Here is a 23,663-nt window from a genome sequence, read left to right on the forward strand (position 1 = left end):
TCTCCACGTACAGTCCACTTCAGATGCATGTCGGTCGTTGACCACGCTGACCACGCCACGCCGAGAGCACCAGGGTGGTGGACGACGACGAGGCCTAGGAAGGGAACGACACGGAGGCAGGGAAGACTCAGCCGTTGTTTTTGTTTCCCACGCGGAGGGGAGTACGACTGTATGAGGGTTTACTGGTTCGTCTGCCGTCGCCGGAGAATAACAGCAGGTGTGGGTGAGTAGAGGGATGGCTAGGCCAGCGATGGGAGTACGATGGGGCGGTGAGGCCTGCGCGGCAGCACAGCCGGCTGCGGGGAGGAGGGAGCAGGCAGTCCCGTCGGCGCTTGTTTGAGCGGCTGGAGCAGGAAGACCAGAGCTTGAAGAAGCACGACGGCCGTTGGATGGACATCCTACAGTATACACGCCATCTGTGGAAAGCCTCAAATCTATGGAAAACAGCATACAACCCATCTGCCATTATTTCAAATAATTTACAGCCCATTTGCTAATTCTTATGGTTTTTTTGGAGCTCATATTCTTTATGTTAGCATTACAGCCCATATTGTGGCCACGGTTAAAAAATTATACGAAATTTTGCATATGTCGGTGCGGTCTGAACTGTTTTTAATCCCGAAATTTTGAGTCACATTCAGACTGATTTTAAAAATAAATGTATATCAATATAAAATCCAATAAATTGTCCACGCGTAAAAATCAATGCAATTTAAAATCTCGAAATGAAAAAAAAATTGAAAATAATTGCTGGTTTGATTTGTTTTAAAAATGTACAGCCCATTTCTCATTACAGATAGGCCATTTTCTCGGCCAGCCGAATGAAGCTCTCCTCGTCTTGAAAGATTTGCAGCCCAACAGGCCTGATAAAGCGACTTACTTGACAAATCACAAAAGAACTGGGCTAGCCATTTTCAGAAAGAAAAAAAAACTACTGGGCTGGTCTGTGGTAAACATAAAAGAAAAGGCTGTCTAGACAGGCCAGAGTGTCCTGCACAGCCCAGTTGACACCCTGCTTTCGTCTCAAAAACAAATTAGATAAATGCCACTCCAATTATGGCGATTCATAAAATTGCCACTGCAATTTCCAAACTTTGAAAAATGCCACTACAATTTTTGCAAACTTTGAAAAACACCACTGCAGTTTGCAAACTTTGAAAAACGCCACTCCAGACTTCGAAAAATGCCACTAGAAATGGCATGAAATGGCATTTTTCAAAGTTTGGAAATTGCAGTGGCATTTCTCGGATACACCAGATTTGGAGTGGCATTTATCAAATTAACCCAAAACAAAAATAATTGGGCGAGCTGCTGGGTCCCTGGTGCCAGCCGCTCGTTGTGCAATTCTCTCGTTTATTGACTACGTTGACAATGGCATGGGACCCATATGTCAGAAATCCACTAGGAGGAGCCATTTTTTTATTGGCTTGAAATAAGGAGGCACTTGCTTGTGTACTGCCATGACCTTGGCGGGTCCCTGCTGTCATCCTCTCCATGTATAATACCAGTTAGTCGTGCTTCAAAACTGATCGGCGCGCCATTAAAAAAATATAGGTTGATAACTAATGCGGCACCTCGGGCCAACGCAGCCAGATCGCATTTTGCACGAGAAATTACACACCATGTTTCGTTGACATGTGGTCCCGTTCCAACATATCAGTGAGACGACGGCGAGTAGTAGGAGTATTTCCGAACGGACGTGTAGGCCGGGGCGCCTCTTCGTGAACCGTGGCAAACTCGCAACCGTCCACCGACTCTTCGCCTTTCCCTCTCAATTTGGAACTGCTGTCGCACGCTCTTCCTCTCCCTCCTCCATTTTCCTTCAGCCCTTCACCCTTTACTCTGCCATTGTTCGATCACCTTCTCCATGGAGGGAACAGGCCGGAAACGACCCCGTTATTCTTGCCCTGATCTGACAGATGACGTGGTGGAGGAACTCATTGATCGGTGCGACGTCATCACCTCGGCTAGCATGGCAGGTTCGTTCAAGCCCATTCTCGACTCAACTAATAACATCATTGCAAGGAACCCAAGATTCAAGGAGCGGTTTGATCTCCCCTATCTTCTTCGTCGTGACCCTGATGACTGGCGCCGGCACGACGGAGGCCTCGCCCTGTGCAAGTTGATGCCGCTTGATAATGATACGTATGATGTTAAGATGCCATCGCTTGAGGGCAAGGCTTGGGCGGGCGCAAATGGAGATTGGGTTGTTTACATTGGGTCCAACTACGAGTTGGAACTTGTGAATGTGTACACTCGTCACCGGGTTCCACTTCCAAAAATCTCAGAACACTGCCTAGAGGTTAAGTACACCGGTAATGTACGCATGTTCAAATACGATCATGGTGACTGTCTTCTACGGAAGATAGCAATTTGTCGAGTTCCCAACCGCTCTTGGAATTACAACAACTATCAAGGTGTTTCTATCTTCGACAAGCTTGTTGCCGTCTTCGTGGTTCGACTCGATGGATATTGCTCAAAAATCAGTTTCTGTACACGGATGAGTACTGTGATGCAATTCAATACGAGGGCCTTGTGTTTGTTGCCACCACTCGTGGCACTGTTTTTGCATGGCATCCTAGTAGTTTTGGTACGTTTGTCTTCCACCATAATTATAATTGTTTCATCCACATGCATGCGGGTTAGCAAGTTTCAATTTACTAATTAACCTTCTTCTTGTGTTTCCAAGGTCCTGTGAACATCCCACCACCTATACTTGAAAAATTTTATAACCAAGGGGGGAGATGCTGATGATGATGATCACGAGCAGCGCCCATATATTCTGTGGCGTCTGGCAACTAATTCCGATGGATCACCTCTTCCTGTGTGTATACAGCCCACTGATGATGTTACTGCTAAGGAAGCAGGTGTCTCCCATGGTCGCACCCTCCGGACCTATTCCAACACCCGTTGCATGGTATTCGGGATGGATACTAGTGTGCTAGCGCCAACTCCTTCTCCCTGGCACAGAATTGATAGTCTTGGAGAAAACTCACTCTTCCTTGGACAAAACTATCCGATGATGGTGAAAGGCGATCCAACTGTTGTTGACACATTTATGAGAAGCAACTATGTCTATACCTCGGACATTTGGGTGGTTCCCTACCCTGGTACTGATATAGTAGGCCGCTTCAGCCTGGATGATCAGTCCTGCGTTGGTCTCCAGATCGACAATGGATGGCCCGTCCCAGAGAATCACTTGTGGTTCAAAGCAAGTGTTTCCAACGCCTCGGAATGGTTGAGTTGAAGTTCATTTCATGGCCTGTTATTTGTTGTGTGGTGAAAACTTTAGTATTTATAATGTATCCTCGTTGTCGATGTGGGTTGATGACCTATTGTATGTAATAAAATGATATGCCTGTGATAAACTTGCTAAATTTATGAATGGCTTTCAAGTCGCTTCTCTGAGTGAGTGGTGCGACGAGGCAAAAATATATTTTTCCGAATACATAATTGTACGTGCATTGCAACAGGTTATCGGATGAGGCCAATCAACAATAGTACATGCCACCACCACGACATCCATATGACACCATATTATTTCTTGGAGTCCGTGCTAGAGCAATCTCTTCAACCTCGTCGTTTCTCTAACTTCAGCCATCGCGCGGCGGGCGAGGTGGGGGTTTGCCAATAGTCGGTTTCCTTAACTGCGTTCCCACTTGTAAGGCCAACTCCAACGCACGACCCCAAACGCACCTCCGTTTTGCACGAACTCCAATGATAATTTTGACTAGAAAAGCAAGACCGAAGAAAACAAGAACCACAAGAATACATTTTACTACTCCTGTAAGTTGGATTAGTGCCTTCTCGATGCATTCATTGTTGATCTGTGGAGGCTCGATCTTGCGTCTGTGCTAGCTAAAAGTGATAGAACATCTACTAAATTGCGCTCTATCAATATATGGATGTACTCTTCTTCCCAATACAAAAACTTGCATCCATTCTACTCCCTCCATTGCACAATACATGCCTTCTATTTGTCAAAATATATATGTATCTAGACATGTCTTAGTATATAGGTACATCAATTTTTGGACAAATGGAAGTCAAGTATTTTGGAACGGAGGAAGTACACAATAAAAATTTTAAGTTAGCACAACTAGTCTAATCCGAGAGCAGAACCGAAGATTTGGTCGGGTTCTTCCTCCTTTTGCTGACACATGGGACATCCAGCATCCAGGTCGTGTCATGAAAGAAAATAGAGTGGTAGTTGAAGCCGCGAGATGTGCATCTTGGGTTAAACTATAAATAGAATCTAACTACTCTTGAGTAACTCCAAAAGCGGACACCGAAGATCTTTATTGGATTTGTTTTTCATCACCAGCACATCGAGGTGAAAGATGTGCAGGTTCAGTGGGTCCTCTTGCGTTTTCACTGACATGTGGGCCGCATGTGAGCAAACAGATGATGGGCTCCGCGTGTCCGCTGGCTGGCTGAGAAGAGAGATAGAGGAGGGTTGAGCACGGACTGCAGGAAATTTGTTCTACGTACCTCGATATAGGCTCGATGTAGTGGGGTGGCATGGGCCACAACTAGCATTCACGTCTAGCAGTACGGCACACGCCACCCACATGAGTCCCATCCGACACCAATTTTCTTGGAGTCCGTGCTACATCCATCTCTTCTCCCTCCTGTTTTCTCAGCCATCGTGTGGTGGGCGGGGTGGGGGTTTGCCGATAGTCGGTTTACTCAACTGCGGTCCCACTTGTAAGTGAAAATGCAACACCGCACGCATTCCCTCTTGAGCGGCGTGCCGGACCAACCGTGTGGGGGTGCGACGTGAACACTCAGGCTTTTCCTTTTTTTACTCGTAACTTGTAAAATTTGGTTCTGCTCCATGGCGCGACTGATAGATAGAAAATAACAATTTTGCCTGGAGTAATGAGAAGTTTGGTTGTGGCGCCATTCATGCATGGAGTACGTACGAAAATTATGAAGTTGATGCGAAAGGTAAGATAATTACTGTAGTATCATATACTACTACATGGATTTGACGGAAAGATAAAAATACATACGGATCGATCAACGTTCAACGACATCCTCACGCCCTAGTGCGCGGGTCACCAACCGACGTGTGAGGAGCACCGGCGTTGGCGGCGAGCTCAATGTGCTTCTGAACAGTGTCGTCCAAGGTTGCCCTGCACTCCAAGAAGGCCAGCGTCCTATCGTCCTCCTCTTGCATGTAGTAGTCCTTGTGGACGATTTGCACGTAGACATGGGTGATTATGTCGATGGTGTCTTGCTGCGCCAGGCGCTGCGCGGCGAGCGCGACCTCGAGGTGGACCTTCTCCGGCGCGACGGCGGGCAGTCGCAGGGCCACCAGTGTGTCGAAGAGGTTGTTACCATAGTGACCGTTGAGGGTGGCGGGCATCGCAGAGCCTGGGCGCGTCGGCTGGAGGCTTACGTCAAAGTCGTCCGCAAGCTTCTTGACGATAGTGAACTTGTCGAGGAAACCGATGAGGACCTCGTCGAACAAGGAGACGAAGATGTCGTCCAAGCGGCCCCTCGCCCTGGCGGCCTCAAGCAATACTACCTTGAGACGTTCCTCGGTGCCGGGCCGCGGGCCGGCGTCGTGGACCATCTGGCACAGCCGGCTGATGCTCGTGCTCATCGCCTCCATGGGTCTAGCATAGCTTCTAGTCAACTGATCTTGCGATTCGAGTGATCACTCAGCCCTTGGTTAGCGTGCGTAGGTGCATAGGATTTCGTACAACTCCTCGGCCCTCTACTACACCTGCCTTTGGCTGTGTGATAGGTGGGCCAGCCACCCCCTGGGGCCACGTGTCATTCACCCAAAGGCAGTTGCCGTAAGTCAATGAAGTTGCGTCCCCCTCCGTGCCGGTGCAGTATAGTCATCTCACCGGACCTCTAGTTGGGGCCAAACGAGAGAAGTTTGATGTTTACTGGTTTATTGGTCCCCTTTGCATTTTGCGCCAAGTTTTGACCTTTGATTTAACTAATAAAATTTTAATGCATGTAAACAAAAATGTTGTGTAAGTCACCTTAAGAAAACCAAATAATCCCAAAATACTTAGGCATGGTGCATTAACTCCCTCCTTGTTTCTTATTTCATGACATATCAACCAATCAAAGATGTGGGCCGTGCATGCTTTCAATGACTTGAGACTACCAAACATGACATGCAGTGTTTAGTTCATTGCATGTAATTCTATTAGTACTCTAGTTAGGAGTAGCAAAAAATCATTAAGTTCTCTCGTCGATAGGAATAAAACACCATGTATTTATTTACAGAGGGAGTAGTACATTTTTGGTGACATGCATTACTAGATATTGCTAGTCAAATACTAAAATCCAGATGGACGTGGTAGTACTCCTAAATCCACGGTGGTGCTACTAGTACTAGTAGTAGTACTACCAATGTAGTAGTAGGAGTACTAGCACTGTACTACCCGTTGCTCAAATTATTATGTGCTGCTCCTCACAGTGAAGTGACAAGACCCTGCGCCGAAGATGACACCTGAGTATAGGCGCCCTGTTCGGCATACCATAGTCAGCCTCACCGTATGCAATCACTATCATCATGGCTGTAGAGCTAGCCTGCTTACAACTATCCCTGTTCGACATAATTTCACGTGCGTAGATGCCCGTGCATTGCACGGAACACCAAGATTGGGGGTGGGCGGCTCTGGCAGCGGCCATCGCGCCAGATTTTTCCACAGCCTTCTACTCCTAGATGTGGTGGGGAGGAGATGAGGCTGATTGTGAGAGACAAGGAGTTGTTTGTAAATAGGGAAAAAGTGCGGGCATCTTTTTGCAAAAATGGAGAAGCTTGGTTTGTATGCATCAGATCTAGATCCGGCGGCTATTGGTGAAAGATGGGAGGCACAACATCATCACCAACTCAGGACCTGTTTGATTCGTAGGATTTTGAAAACGCAGGAATAGGACACGGCAATATTACAAGTTTCAAACTGATATTACAAATGTTAGGAGTAATGCTGCACCTACGAAGAGGGAATTACTAGGAAGTTTACGTAAGAACTTCCATTAGTTTAGGTGGATGCAGCATTATCGTACAAACTAAAATCCACCGCCCTGACAAGTCACTAATGGGCAAATAAGTTTTCGAGTCTCTGGCCACTTGATGTTTCAAAAACAAATTCTGCTTCTGCGAAGAAATGAGCTCCACCATGTACCCGTGCGGGTCTGGCTGGGCACAAAGCGTGAGTATGTGCACGGTGCACCTATTCTCTTCTTGTATACGTACACCACCTACGTGGGGTTGTGTGAGAGAGATTAAAACCTAGAGATATATAGTGTGTGGGTTCTTGAGAGTTTTTTTGTGTGGGGGGGTCAATCAAAAAATTTAACATATGCAATGTGTGTGAAATAGAGTCCTGGATATAACATATATATAGAGGGGGCGATCCACGAGAAGAGAGTGGAGGTATTATCGGCTTGAGGTGTCCATAGAATCAAAGAGAGGGATGATGTGTGTGTGTGTGCGCACGCGCGTGATCGATAAAGAGTGCCATCGAATTTGTGTGTGCCCACGTCAAAGATATAGAGTGGCTGGCCTACTGGAATGTGAGATGGGACATGTGCAGTTTGTCTCTGTGGCATGGATACCTACCTGCAGCGCTCGACTATCGGTGTGTGGTGGGGGAAGAGGGAGGCCCAATTAACTAGAGGTACAATGGCTGGTAAATGTGTGGAGGAGGAGAGAGGCCTACCTCATGTATTAAGGAGATCGATCTGCCTCATGTATTAAGGAACATCGATCGGCATCCATGCATATGTGCAGGAGATGAATATAGTTGGGAGAGAGACAGAGCTAGAGTGTTGGAGGGGGTGGTAGTGGAGTTGCTTCTAACAAATGGTGGGATAGGCTTGCTAGGCAAACGGAGGGCACGCCCGCAATATCAATAAGAGAGGAGATGGCTGCTTGTTGTCTGTGCACGTGCGTGTGAGAGACGGGTCGGGAGGCATGCACGAATGATGAGGGGGACGATGTGGCTGTGGTAAGCAGACGTAACTACATAGGAAGATCAATCGCCCTTTATAAGAGAAAGGAGAGACATAACTTGTGAGGTACGTCGATCGATGGGGGGGTAGTTAAAGTCGATCTAGGTATATGTTGGGAGATCGATCGGTATACATGCATGTGTGTGTTAGAAGCAAATGAGGCACGAGGAGAAGGATAGAGAGAGGGATGCATGTAGGAGGTGGTATGAGAGGCATACTATATCGAGGGGGAGGAGTGTGCGAGTACGAGAACGATGAAAAGAGTGGTGGGAGTGAGGCATGGACGGTGACAAGAGAAGAGGGGAAGCTTGTGTTTGTGCTAGGCACACCTGGATAGAGAGGCATATCGATTGATGTGTGCCGTAAAGGAGCTGGGGGGGCCTACACACACCGTGGGTGAACGACCTAAAGTGAAAAGACGAATTTGCGCGATGGAGCTAGAGAATGCTGAGGGAGGGTGAGAGGGATGCGGGCGTGTGCATGCACAAGAGAAAGTTAGCGCTAGCTACAAAGATAAGAGGGTTGTGTGGGTGTAAAGGACGAATAGAGATCATATATACTTCATTATAAAAAGCGAATTCGGATATTTGAAGAATTTATCATAGTGTTTCAAACCGACGCATGTGTGAATATATATAACGGTGATACACATGGTGTGGTTATGAACATGGTATACTACATTTAATATATTTTATCTCTACTCTTATAAAAAACGGAGTTTTTGATGATGGTGTGCCTGCCATCCTGCATTATAGGCCGTATGATTTATATTTGGCGGATAGCAAGGAAACAATGGTGGTTGAAGTTTGCAACAATCATGATTGTAGATTCTTATTGAAATAGAGAAACGAATTCAAATTTAGTTCGAATTGCAGCGGTAGTATAGACATTTGGAATGCACTAAAATGTTGGTATGAGTAGGTTACATGCATTATACAGCAAGCAAAAAAATTTAATCGGACATAACATGGATTCATACTCCCTCCTTCCATCTATATAGGGCGTAATGAGATTTTTAAGACCGCCTTTGACTATTGACAAGATTAATAGTACATGACATGCACAATGTGAAAATTATATCATTGAAAGAACCTTTCACAGACGAATTTAACGGTGTGCTTTGTGTAAGTTGCATGTCATAAATCATTGCTCTAACATTTGCTCAAAGTTAGCATCGAAAAGCGCATTAGGCCCTATATAGATGGAAGGAGGGAGTAGCTTTGAATAGCACTTGTATAGTAAAGCGGGGTAAGACTCTCTCTTTGTGTGGTGTGAATAGTTTTATTTTTTTCGTTTTCTTTTTGGTTGAGGGAAGTGCGAATTGATTTGGTACATACAAGTACAATATTACTACACGTTAGGCTTGTCCCTAAAATTCAACCCGCGTCTTGTTATATCCCGAAAATTCAGATATCGTGCTCCCAAAACTGGCGCCTTCACAACCCGCGCCTTGCAATCCCGAAATTACAACACGCGCGAAAACTCCCTCCAGCTGCCAAATCCCGACACGCGAAATCCCCCTTCTAACCCTGAGCCGAAAGGGCTGCTAGTTTAAATCGGTGGGGGGTACTTTTGTAAAACACCCTACATTGACAAGCGTGTTCCTAAGTCATGCTTCACCCCCTTCCATCGCCCCCTTTTCGCCATTCGAAATCCCAGGCCGCCATAACCTCTCCGCTCCAGCCGCGAAACCCCACCCTCCTCCGTCCGCCACGTCACCTCTGCCTAGCCGGAGCCTCTTCCCCGACGACGTCGTCCATTGCAACAGCTCGACGTCCCTTGTCCACCTCCCCGGATGAGGATTTGTCGTCCATCTCGCCGTCCCGCTGGTTCAGCCGACTCGTCCTCCACCTCCAAGGAGCTGCTCCGACGATCGCCTTGTCTATCGCGGCTGCTCCATCCCCACAGCGCCGCCTTAACCTGCTCCACGGGAACCGCAGCATCCTCACCGACTCCTCGGACGAAGCCGACGCCTACTCGGCGTCACCAAAGAGGTTGTACAATCGCATCGCACCTTCTCCTTAACTCGACCTCCCGACACCGACGGTGCTCCATCCCGCACCCCATGGAGCGGCTACCTTGAAGCCGGCGCCGCGGGCGACATCTCCACAGCGGCTCTCCCCTAGTGCGAGGCCCCTTCGGCGGCGGCGTCCATAGCAGCCGGATTTGCTGCTGCTGCTCCGGCTCTGGCTCGATCGCTTGCTCGCCCAGCTGCTGCTACTACTGCTCTCCCCCTCGCTCGTGCTGCTGCTCTGCTCCGATTAAGCCACACTTCAGTCGACTGAATCGACTTTTGGGTCAGTCGATTTTCAGGGGTTGGGGGGCTCGCCGGAGTTAAGGAAGAACCACCCACAGCGGGGACGGGGCCTCGCCGGAGAGGTACCCCACTATCTATCTTAGGGTTCAGGGTGGGGGCGGGGGGCCTAGAGGGCTGGCCGGGGCGGCAGTGGCGAGTTGTTTCGGGGCGGCGTGGCGGCGCTGGGGCCGGCGGTTCGGCCGGGGGTGGTTGGCGGCTCAGGGGGGGGCAGGTTGAAGATGAACTGGAGGCCCTCCCTAAATTACATGTCAAGTGCCTCTCTGCTACCATTGCGTTCAGTTTCGACAGTAGCATTCAGATTTCACAATAAATTTAAGTTTCAACAGTTAAGTTCAGAGTCAACAGTTTTTACATCATCTATTGTAGTTAGGTGGTTTTCGGTGATGTTAATTTTACATACATTTGACATCATCTATTGGAGATGCTATTAGAATCCCACTTGAGATTGACGATGTATGTCTTGTGCTGCTTCAGCCTTGATGTCTTACGGCTCACCGGAGCTGCTCCAACGACAGAACGATCCATCACAACAGAGCAGTGCCCTGGACGCCATCTACAGATTCCTCAGATCTTCCTCCACACATCCGACAGCCACCTCTGCCTCAACTGCTTCAGCGACCAACCCAATGATGTTGAGGTCGACACGGCTACGGCAAAGAGGTTGTACACTTGTTGCATCACTTATTACTATACATTCACGTCGATCCATTAGGGCTATTTGGGTTCAACGGAAAAACGTCGATCCACTGGTTGTTACCATCACTCTAAATTTCTACATGCTCTCCTTACATAATCTCACCATATTTTTTTGTATGCATGTTAGATATTGTACACAGTCATGCTGAACATGTAGAGAGAAAGAGAAGAGTTTTGCGCGGCAATACAATGTCATGCAGATATCGATCCATGGTGGGTTCAATGGCAAACCCTCCCCACCCCTCTCCAGATTGTAATCTAGAGGAAGATATCTGTTCTGAGGCGGATTCAGACGCCGCTGACCACTCCTATTTACCCCCCAAGGTGTTTGCTCTACCTTGGCATGATGATGTTAGTCATATCATGCATATGTTGCCTTGCAGTGCCTACTTTTGACATCATATATGTCATCTGCTTAGTTTAGACATGTTCTGTAATGCCACCTGTTTAGTTTCTATATCATATATGGGAATTATGCAGTCTCATGTCTTTTAGCCAGCCATAATATATGTGAAATGTGCAATGCCATCCTGTTTAACCAGGCATCATATATTTGAATGATATCTTGCCCATCCTTTTCTTCATTACATTTCCATTTGTCGACAATGTTTGTACATTAAACTACTCTTCCTGTGAATCAGCCATTTGGGTGGGAGATGGAAAAATCTGGAGTGAAAACAAGGCCTTCAGAGCAGACAGTGCTACCTGTCGAAGCAGATCTCTTGTTGGGTCACGATAGCTCCTCAGAGATGGATTCAGAGACAGATGACCAGTCCTATTCCCCCACTGAGGTGTATGCTCTAACTTGGCACGGTTATACTGCTCATATCATGCATACGGTGTCTTGCATTGCATAGTTTAGACATCATATACACAATATTCAACACCATGTTCTTAGTTCAGACATCATATCGAATGCCCTCTATTTAGCATATAAATCACATATGTGAATTAAATGATGTGATCCTGATTACTTAGATAACATGTAGGTGAATTATGTCATGCGATCTTGTTTAGTTATTCATCATATCTTTGAATTATGTTATGCTATGCTATCTAGTTTAGATAGACATCATATATGTGAAATTATGTCATGCTATCCGTTTTAGTTAAACAATATACATGTCAACTATTTCATGCCCTCTTTTTTCCACACTATCTATTGCATCTGTCTCTCATACAATGTCTGTACATTCAACTATGTTTCCTGTTTATCAGCCATTTGAATTGGAGCGGGTGATGCCAGTATCTAGCGGACTAAAAACACGGTCTTCAAATAAAACAGTGCTACTTCTTGGTGGAGATAGCACCACGGTTGTACATGCACAAGAACCAGCCCTACCACACATAACCCAAACTCTCGCAGATTGTACCCCTACTACGATGGACAGAGAACCAGCTTCACCCAATCTAACCCCAACCCCAGCCGATAGTAACCCAGTTCCTGTTTACACAGCACCATCTCCACCACAGAGCTCCCAAACAAGAGCAGTTAGTAAGGCAGCTCCAGTGCCCAAAGGGCCAGTACTATCACGGCGAACCCCAACTCCACCAGTTAGTACGCCTATTCCTGTGGAGGAAGCACAACCAGCTAGTCGTAGTTTAGCATCTATCACATTTGATGTTGTTAAATCGTATGTGCGTATCTTCCCATCTTGGAAATATTACACTAGAGATGAAGAAAAATGTCAGTTGCAGGTGTTTGTCCAGGAGTTATGTGTAAGTAATGTTATTCATGGCAATTACTTTGCTTCGTCCCATACATCCTACCTCCATGATGGTTATAATACAGCAAATTTTCCCATTTTTATCTATAGAGAAGGACCGATTTGGAAACTCAGGATGAGGTAATCTGTGCTAATACCTATGCTATCTTCAAGAATGCTTGGTGGCAGTATCGGAATTACCTGAAGAAAACATACTTCACCGGCAAAGAAACTCATCAAGTTCCCTTACGTTCTCCTGAGACACATTTACTGGACGATGACTGGGAACGCCTTGTTATGTACTGGTCCCGAACCAAGAATGTGGTAAGGTCTATGAGCTCATTTTCTATTTTTAAGTATTATATTCTTGCGTCTTACTATACTCTGTTCATGTAGAACAAGTGCCTAAACCTGAAGAACAACTGTTCTAATTTAAAATTCCATTGCTACCATAGGACATAGATATATGTTTGTTTGATACTTTTATTATCTACTAGTACTTGGCAATAGAAGACTTCGTAGTTTAATCCTATCCACCTTACTAATGAACTGGTTCACCGAAATGAGTTTCATATACTAGTACATGCTAAACTTGTTATGTGTCTGCTTGTTTCTTCTTTTAGAATGCTGACAGAATATTGGGGAAGAGTGCCTTATTAAGCAACAATAAAGGAAGTAATGCAGATAAGGTTCAGGATAGTGACACATCATGTCTTGGTTTAGTGTTGGAGTTACTGGCCACTACCGCTTGCACAAGCTATTCAAACTCACTGTCTGAATCAGTTCGGTTTCTTGAGTCTCAACTACAAACTGAAAGACATCGATCAGTTGTGCTGCGACAAGAAGCGGAAGGACTGCGGAAGTCCCTGGAGCATTCAGATGCATACTTTCTGGTGCAACAGCAAGCGTTGGAGGATTTTAGCGCCAAACAGGACAAAGCTAATCAGCTTGCTAAGCTTATTGCCAGCATGGTGGATACCCAGGATAACGTTTCTTGAGCTCTTCTGAAGTTGTTTCAGTTATGCTCTTGTTTTGTTGCTGCGTTTATTTGCACTGGTGGCCAATTTTGACGGCCAGTGTATATGATATGCTGCTTTGTTCCCTATATTTGCACTGGTGGCGAACTTTGATGCCAAGTGGAAATATGTGTAATAGCCGTGATAGCCTAGCGTTAGTTGTTTGCTTATTTATTTCCTTGTTGTCTTGTTTATTTGTTTGCTTGTAGTCATTGCAGTTCTTTTTCCGCGGTTAACTAGTGGCTGCAATAACCTATTTTTTAAAACTAGGCCACAATAACCATGGGCTAATATTTACTGTAGTGACACTAGGCCTCCTATGGGCCGTAGAAACAGTGGGCCTTCTACGGGTCGTAGAAACAGTCGGCCTTCTACGGGCCGTAGAAACAATGGGCCTTCTACGGGCCGTATCATCATTGGGCCTTATACGGGTCGTATGATCGATTGGCCAAACATGGGCCAATAACAGGCCGCATTATGGCCGTAAACGGGCTAGAGTTGGAATTGTCCGTTCATGGGCCGACCGTAACGGGCCATCGTTAATAGGCCGTATTTGATGATGCTATGAAAACGGACCAACGTATTAACGGACCACAAACGAGCCGACTGTAAACACGGGCTGAATTTGGCCCACAAGCAGAAAATGACAGTAACGGGCCGTAAGTAAACGAATGCTGGAAATGAGCCCAAGAATAAATGGGCTCTGAGAAGACCGAAAGATAACATGGGCTGGAAACGGCCCAACGGAATAACGGGCCGTTAATGGGTATAAAGTGATACACTGTTCATTACGGGGCAGTTTCACCATGGGCCGTTAAACAGTGTAAAGTGATACACTGTTCATTACGGGCCAGTTTCACTACGGGCCCTTAATAGGCCAAGAGTTACATAGGGCCTCATATGGGCCGAAAGACGTCATGGGCCATACATGGGCCAGAAGTGAAAACGGGCTGGAATCATATTGGATGGCCCAGATGTTGGGGAACGTAGCAGAATTTTAAAATTTTCTACGCATCACCAAGATCAATCTATGGAGTCATCTAGCAACGAGAGAGAGGAGTGCATCTACATACCCTTGTAGATCGCGAGCGGAAGCGTTCAAGAGAACGGGGTTGATTGAGTCATACTCATCGTGATCCAAATCACCGATGACCGAGCACCGAACGGACGGCACCTCCGCGTTCAACACACGTACAGTTGGGGAAGACGTCTCCTCCTTCTTGATCCAGCAAGGGGGAAGGAGAGGTTGATGGAGATCCAGCAGCACGACGGCGTGGTGGTGGAAGCAGCGGGGATCTCGGCAGGGCTTCGCCAAGCTCAGCGAAGAGGGAGAGGTGTTACGAGGGGAGAGGGAGGCGCCAGGGGCTAGGGTGCAGCTCCCATGCGCCTCCCCACTATATATAGGGGTGGAGGGGGCTGGTTTCTTGCCCTCCAAGTCCATTGGGGCGTTAGCAAAGGTGGGGGAAAGAAATCCCATCATTTCCCTTCCCCACCGATTGTTATCCCCCCTTTTAGGGATCTTGATCTTATCCCTTCGGATATGATCTTATTCCTTCTAAGGGGGGATCTTGGTGCGCCTTGACCAGGGGGGTGTGGGGCCTTGCCCCCACTACCCACGTTCATGTGGGTCCCCCCATGCAGGTGGGCCCCACTCCGGAACCTTCTAGAACCTTCCCGGTACAATACCGAAAAATCCCGAACATTTTCCGGTGGCCAAAATAGGACTTCCTATACATAAATCTTTACCTCCGGACCATTCTGGAACTCCTCGTGACGTCCGGGATCTCATCCGGGACTCCAAACAACTTTCGGGTTACCGCATACTAATATCTCTACAACCCTAGCGTCACCGAACCTTAAGTGTGTAGACCCTACGGGTTCGGGAGACATGCAGACATGACCGAGACGACTCTCCGGTCAATAACCAACGGCGGGATCTGGATACCCATGTTGGCTCCCACATGTTCCACGATGATCTCATCGGATGAACCACGATGTCAAGGATTCAATCAATCCCGTATTCAATTCCCTTTGTCCAGCGGTATTATACTTGCCCGAGATTCGATCGTTGGTATCTGATACCTTGTTCAATCTCGTTACCGGCAAGTCTCTTTACTCGTTCCATAACACATCATCCCGTGATCAACTCCTTGGTCACATTATGCACATTATGATGATGTCCTACCGAGTGGGCCCAGAGATACCTCTCCGTCACACGGAGTGACAAATCCCAGTCTCGATTCGTGCCAACCCAACAGACACTTTCGGAGATACCCGTAGTGCACCTTTATAGCCACCCAGTTACGTTGTGACGTTTGGCACACCCAAAGCATTCCTACGGTATCCGGGAGTTGCTCAATCTCATGGTCTAAGGAAATGATACTTGACATTTAGAAAAGATTTAGCATACGACCTACACGATATTTGTGCTAGGCTTAGGATTGGGTCTTGTCCATCACATCATTCTCCTAATGATGTGATCCCGTTATCAACGACATCCAATGTCCATGGCAGGAAACCGTAACCATCTATTGATCAACGAGCTAGTTAACTAGAGGCTTACTAGGGACATGGTGTTGTCTATGTATCCACACATGTATCTGAGTTTCCTATCAATACAATTCTAGCATGGATAATAAACGATTATCATGAACAAGGAAATATAATAATAACCAATTTATTATTGCCTCTAGGGCATATTTCCAATACCAGATGACGCTACTGGGCCTAATCCGGATAGGGCGTAACGAGCCTTGGGTTAGCGAGCTTCTTCATGCGTTTTATACCATTGTGACTAAAATTGCAGTGCCACAAGTATGTGGTACTATCATTACTATCTTATATCTTTTGGCATGAACATGTGTATCACTACGATTGGGATTCGATAAACCATTCATTTTAGGTGCAAGACCATTGAAGGTATTATTCAAATAAATAGAGTAACCATTATTCTCCTTAAATGAATAACCGTATTGCGATAAACATAATCCAATCATGTCTATGCTCAACGCAAACACCAAATAACACCAATCCCGATGGTAAACAGAGCGTGCGATGCTTGATCACATCAACCTTGGAAACACTTCCAACACATATCATCGTCTCACCTTTGACTAGTCTCTGTTTATTCCGTAGCCTTTCATTTCGAGTTACCAACACTTAGCAACCGAACCGGTATCTAATACCCTGCTGCTACTAGGAGTACTAGTAAAGTACACATTTAATATAATGTATGTCCAATACATACTTCTTTCAACCTTGCCAGCCTTCTCATCTACCAAGTATCTAGGGTGGTTCTGCTTCAGTGACCGTTCCCCTTATTACAGAAGCACTTAGTCTCAGGCTTGGGTTCAACTTTGGGTTTCTTCACTAGAGCAGCAACTGATTTGTCGTTTCATGAAGTATCCCTTTCTTGCCCTTGCCCTTCTTGAAACTAGTGGTTTTACTAACCATCAACAATTGATGCTCCTATGTGATTTCTACTTTCGCGGTGTCACGAATAGCTCAAGGATCATCATATCTATCCCTGATATGTTATAGTTCATCACGAAGCTCTAGTAGCTTGGTGGCAGTGACTTTGGAGAACCATCACTATCTCATCTGGAAGATCAACTCCCACTCGATTCAAGCGATTGTAGTACTCATACAATCTGAGCACATGCTCAACGATTGAGCTTTTCTCCTTAGTGTGCAGGCTTAAGAAACTTTTCAAAGGTCTCATACCTCTTGACGTGGGCACTAGCCTGAAATCCCAATTTCAGTCCTTGGAACATCTCATATGTTCTGCGATGTTTCAAAAACGTCTTTGGTGCCTCAATTCTAAACAATTTAGCATTACGCACTGAACTATCATGTAGTCATCAAAACGTGTATGTCAGATGTTCGCAACATCCACAACCGACGTTCGAGGTTCAGCTCACTGAGCGGTGCATTAAGGACATAATCCTTCTGCGCAGCAATGAGGACAATCCTCTGTTTACGGACCCAGTCCGCATAATTGCTACTATCAACTTTCAACTAAATTTTCTCTAGGAACATATCTAAAACAGTAGAACTAAAGTGTAAGCTACGACATAATTTGCAAAGTCCTTTTGAATATGTTCATGATAATTAAGTTCATATGATTATTTAATGAACTCCCACTTAGATAGACATCCCTCTAGTCATCTAAGTGATACATGATCCGAGTCAACTAGGCTGTGTCTGATCATCACGTGAGACGGACTAGTCATCATCGGTGAACATCTTCATGGTGATCGTATCTTCTATACGACTCATGTTCGACCTTTCAGTCTTCCGCGTTCCGAGGCCATGTCTGTACATGCTAGGCTCATCAAGTCAACCTAAGTGTATTGCGTGTGTAAATCTGGCTTACACCCGTTGTATTCGAACGTTAGAATCTATCACACCCGATCATCACGTGGTGCTTCGAAACAACGAACCTTCGCAACGGCGCACAGTTAGGGGAACACTTTTCTTGAAATTATTGCGAGGGATCATCTTATTTTAGCTACCATCGTTCTAAGCAAATAAGATGTAAAACATGATAAACATCACATGCAATCAAATAGTGACATGATATGCCCAATATCATTTTGCTCCTTTTGATCTCCATCTTCGGGGCGCCATGATCATCATCGTCACCGGCATGACACCATGATCTCCATCATCGTGTCTTCATGAAGTTGTCTCGTCATCTATTACTGCTACTACTATGCCTAACGGTTTAGCAATAAAGTAAAGTAAATACATGACGTTTATGTTGACACGCAGGTCATAAATAAATTAAGACAACTCCTATGGCTCCTGCCGGTTGTCATACTCATCGACATGCAAGTCGTGATTCCTATTACAAGAACATGATCAATCTCATACATCACATATATCATTCATCACATCCTTTTGGCCATATCACATCACACGGCATATGCTGCAAAAACAAGTTAGACGTCCTCTAATTGTTGTTGCAAATTTTTACGTGGCTGCTATAGGTTTCTTAGCAAGAACGTTTCTTACCTACGCAAAAACCACAACGTGATATGCCAATTTCTTTTTACCCTTCATAAGGACCCTTTTCATCGAATCCGATCCGACTAAAGTGGGAGAAACAGACACCCGCTAGCCACCTTATGGAACTAGTGCATGTCAGTCGGTGGAACCTGTCTCACGTAAGTGTACGTGTAAGGTCGGTCCGGGCCGCTTCATCCCATGATGCCGCCGAATCAAGATAAGACTAGTAACGGCAAGTAAATTGACAAAATCGACGCCCACAACTACTTTGTGTTCTACTCGTGCATAGAAACTACGCATAGACCTAGCTCATGATGCCACTGTTGGGGAACGTAGCAGAATTTTAAAATTTTCTACGCATCACCAAGATCAATCTATGGAGTCATCTAGCAACGAGAGAGAGGAGTGCATCTACATACCCTTGTAGATCGCGAGCGGAAGCATTCAAGAGAACGGGGTTGATTGAGTCATACTCGTCGTGATCCAAATCACCGATGATCGAGCACCGAACGGACGGCACCTCCGCGTTCAACACACGTACGGTTGGGGAAGACGTCTCCTCCTCCTTGATCCAGCAAGGGGGAAGGAGAGGATGATGGAGATCCAGCAGCACGACAGCGTGGTGGTTGAAGCAGCGGGGATCTCGGCAGGGCTTCGCCAAGCTCAGCGAGAGGGAGAGGTGTTACGAGGGGAGAGGGAGGCGCCAGGGGCTAGGGTGCGGCTCCCATGTGCCTCCCCACTATATATAGGGGTGGAGGGGGCTGGTTTCTTGCCCTCCAATCCATTGGGGCGTTGGCAAAGGTGGGGGAAAGAAATCCCATCATTTCCCTTCCCCACCGATTGTTATCCCCCCTTTTTAGGGATCTTGATCTTATCCCTTCGGGATATGATCTTATTCCTTCTAAGGGGGGATCTTGGTGCGCCTTGACCAGGGGTGTGGGGCCTTGCCCCCACTACCCACGTTCATGTGGGTCCCCCCATGCAGGTGGGCCCCACTCCGGAACCTTCTAGAACCTTCCCGGTACAATACCGAAAAATCCCGAACATTTTCCGGTGGCCAAAATAGGACTTCCTATACATAAATCTTTACCTCCGGACCATTCCGGAACTCCTCGTGACGTCCGGGATCTCATCCGGGACTCCGAGCAACTTTCGGGTTACCGCATACTAATATCTCTACAACCCTAGCGTCACTGAACCTTAAGTGTGTAGACCCTACGGGTTCGGGAGACATGCAGACATGACCGAGATGACTCTCCGGTCAATAACCAACAGCGGGATCTGGATACCCATGTTGGCTCCCACATGTTCCACGATGATCTCATCGGATGAACCACGATGTCAAGGATTCAATCAATCCCGTATTCAATTCCCTTTGTCCAGCGGTATTATACTTGCCCGAGATTCGATCGTTGGTATCCGATACCTTGTTCAATCTCGTTACCGGCAAGTCTCTTTACTCGTTCCGTAACACATCATCCCGTGATCAACTCCTTGGTCACATTATGCACATTATGATGATGTCCTACCGAGTGGGCCCAGAGATACCTCTCCGTCACACAGAGTGACAAATCCCAGTCTCGATTCGTGCCAACCCAACAGACACTTTCAGAGATACCCGTAGTGCACCTTTATAGCCACCCAATTACGTTGTGACGTTTGGCACACCCAAAGCATTCCTACGGTATCCGGGAGTTGCTCAATCTCATGGTCTAAGGAAATGATACTTGACATTTAGAAAAGCTTTAGCATACGAACTACACGATCTTTGTGCTAGGCTTAGGATTGGGTCTTGTCCATCACATCATTCTCCTAATGATGTGATCCCGTTATCAACGACATCCAATTTCCATGGCAGGAAACCGTAACCATCTATTGATCAACAAGCTAGTTAACTAGAGGCTTACTAGGGACATGGTGTTGTCTATGTATCCACACATGTATCTGAGTTTCCTATCAATACAATTCTAGCATGGATAATAAACGATTATCATGAACAAGGAAATATAATAATAACCAATTTATTATTGCCTCTAGGGCATATTTCCAATACCAGATGACGCTACTGGGCCTAATCCGGATAGGGCGTAACGAGCCTTGGGTTAGCGGGCCGTAAATGGGCTATATGCGAATAGGCCGTTAACAGGCTTCCCATGGGCCGGCCCGCCACCTTTTGACCAAGTCAAACGGGCCGGCCTTTTCACAGGAATGGGCCTCTGTTGGGCTGTGCCACGTGTTGACGTATCATAGGCGCATATCTGTCCCACTAACGAGTTGACACGTGTTTCGTCCGGCCAATAAGAATTTTACACGTGGAAATTTCCCATTGGTCGGGGCTGTTAACGGGTTATCGGATCCAAAACCTGACCCGATAGCTTAATAGTGTTCCGTTAAGGTGGATGCCACGTGTCGGTCACCCTTGACGAAAGCACTTCTGTGACGCGCGATTTATCATCATGGAAGTGGACACTTCCGTGATGATAATTTTGGTAATGTCATGGAACACTTCTACGACAGCACAGGTATGACTATCTTGATTCTGTCATAAATTTGTCATGGATGTACATGCATGACAAAAAACGCGATCTACTGTGACAAACGCGTATCATCACGGAAGTGTATTTTTTTTTGTAGTGTTAAACGCTCGCTTAGGCGCGCCTTTTTTAACTATGATTGCTTTGCTCTTGTATCACTGTATTTACTCATACAAACTTATTTTAAAATTAAAGGATCCAATCGTAACTCCAATGGCACATCAGGTATGCTCACGCATGTTTCTTTAACAGGTTTGCTCTTATCAATAGCTCTGTTGATTTCAATTTCAATAGTGTATACAGTTGACTTTCATATCATGCACATTACTAGCATCACAATAGAGCCAATAGTGTTGTTGTACATGTACACCCGTGGTACCCATCTGAAATCTTGTTGTGCCGTGTAGTTTCCCACACTTTGTATTCTTTCACTGTTGCTTTGTCTTGAACTGATATGATTTGAACCGTGTCTCTATTTTGATTTGGCAAGACAATGCAGTGACCATAGGACATAGATATATGTTTGTTTGATGCTTTTATTATGTACTAGTACTTGGAAATAGAAGACTTGGTAGTTTAATCATGTCCACCTTACTAATGAACTGGTTCACTGAAATGAGTTTCATATACTAGTACATGCTAAACTTGTTATGTGTCTGCTTGTTTCTTCTTTTAGAATGCTGACAGGATATTGGGAAAGAGTGCCTTATTAAGCAATGGTAAAGGAAGTAATGCAGATAAGGTTCAGGATAGTGACACATCCTTGTTGGTCTCCAACAAAGCTGATAAAATAGCTAAGGAAGACTATCTTGAAGACAGCGAGACAACCCCAAAGTCCTGTCTTGGTTTAGTGTTTGAGTTACTGGCCACTACCGCTTGCACAAGCTATTCAAACTCAGTGTCTGAATCAGTTCAGTTTCTTGAGTCTCAACTACGAGCTGAAAGACATCGATCAGCTGTGCTGCGACGAGAAGCGGAAGGACTGCGGAAGTCCCTAGAGCATTCAGATGCATACTTTCTGGTGCAACAGCAAGCGTTGGAGTATTTTAGCGCCAAACAGGACAAAGCTAATCAGCTTGCTAAGCTTATTGCCAGCATGGTGGATACCCAGGATAACGTTTCTTGAGCTCTTCTAAAGTTGTTTCAGTTATGCTCTTGTTTTGCTGCCGTGTTTATTTGCATTGGTGGCCAATTTTGATGGCCATTGTATGTAATGTGCTGCTTTGTTCCCTATATTTGCACTGGTGGCAAACTTTGATGCCCAGTGGATGTAATATGTGTAATAGCGGTAATAGCCTAGCGTTAATTGCTTGCTTATTTATTTCCTTACTATCTTGTTTAGTTGTTTGCTTGTAGTCACTGCAGTTCTTTTTCTGTTTTTTTCTAGTGGCCACAATAGCCTATTTTTGGTAACTAGGACAAAATAATCATGGGCCTTCTACGGGTCGTATGATCCATGGGCCTTCGTCCGGCCGTAGGATCCATCGGCCTTCTATACGGGCCTTAGGGTCCATGGGCCTTCTACGGGCCGTACGATCCATGGGCCTTCTACGGGCCGTACTATCCATGGGCCTCATATGGGCCGTAGGATCCATGGGCCTTCTACGGGGCGTATCATCATTTCGCCAATCATGGGCCGTACTATTCGTGGACCATAATGGGTCGTTAATAGGCTGTATTTGATAACTCTATGAAAACAGCCCAACAGGTTTTTTTACATGAAAATGGCCCAACGTATTAACGGTCCGCAAACGGGCCGACTGTAACGACGGGCTGAATTTGGCCCACAAGCAGAAAATGACAGTAACGGGTCGTATGTAACCGAATGCTGCAAATGAGCCCAAGAATCAATGGGCCCTGAGAAGGCCGAAAGATAACTTGGGCTGGAAACGGCCCAATGTAATAACGGGCCGTTAATGGGTATAAAGTGATACACTGTTCATTACGGGCCAATTTCACCACGGGTCGTTAATGGGCCAAGAGTTACAAAGGTCCTCATATGGGTCGAAAGAAGTCATGGGCCACACATGGGCCGGAAGTTAAAACGGGTTGAATCATATTGGACGGCCCAGATGACGCTACTGAGCCTAATTCGGAAAGGGCGTAACGGGCCCTGGGTTAGCGGGTTGTACATGGGCCATATGCGAACAGGCCGTTAACAGGCTTTCCGTGGGCCGGCCCGCCACCTTTTGACCAAGTCAAACGGGCTGGCCTTTTCATAGGAATGGGCCTCTGTTGGGCCGTGCCACGTGTCACCGTATCATAGGCGCCTTCGGTCCAATGAGCGGATGACATCTGTCCCAACAGTGAGCCGACACGTGTTTCCTCCAGCCAATGATAATTTTACACATGGAAAATCCCCATTGGTTGGGGCTGTTAATGGGTTATCGGATCCAAA

The sequence above is a fragment of the Triticum urartu genome, chromosome 7, assembly GCF_003073215.2.
Source record: "Triticum urartu cultivar G1812 chromosome 7, Tu2.1, whole genome shotgun sequence".
Lineage (NCBI taxonomy): Eukaryota > Viridiplantae > Streptophyta > Magnoliopsida > Poales > Poaceae > Triticum > Triticum urartu.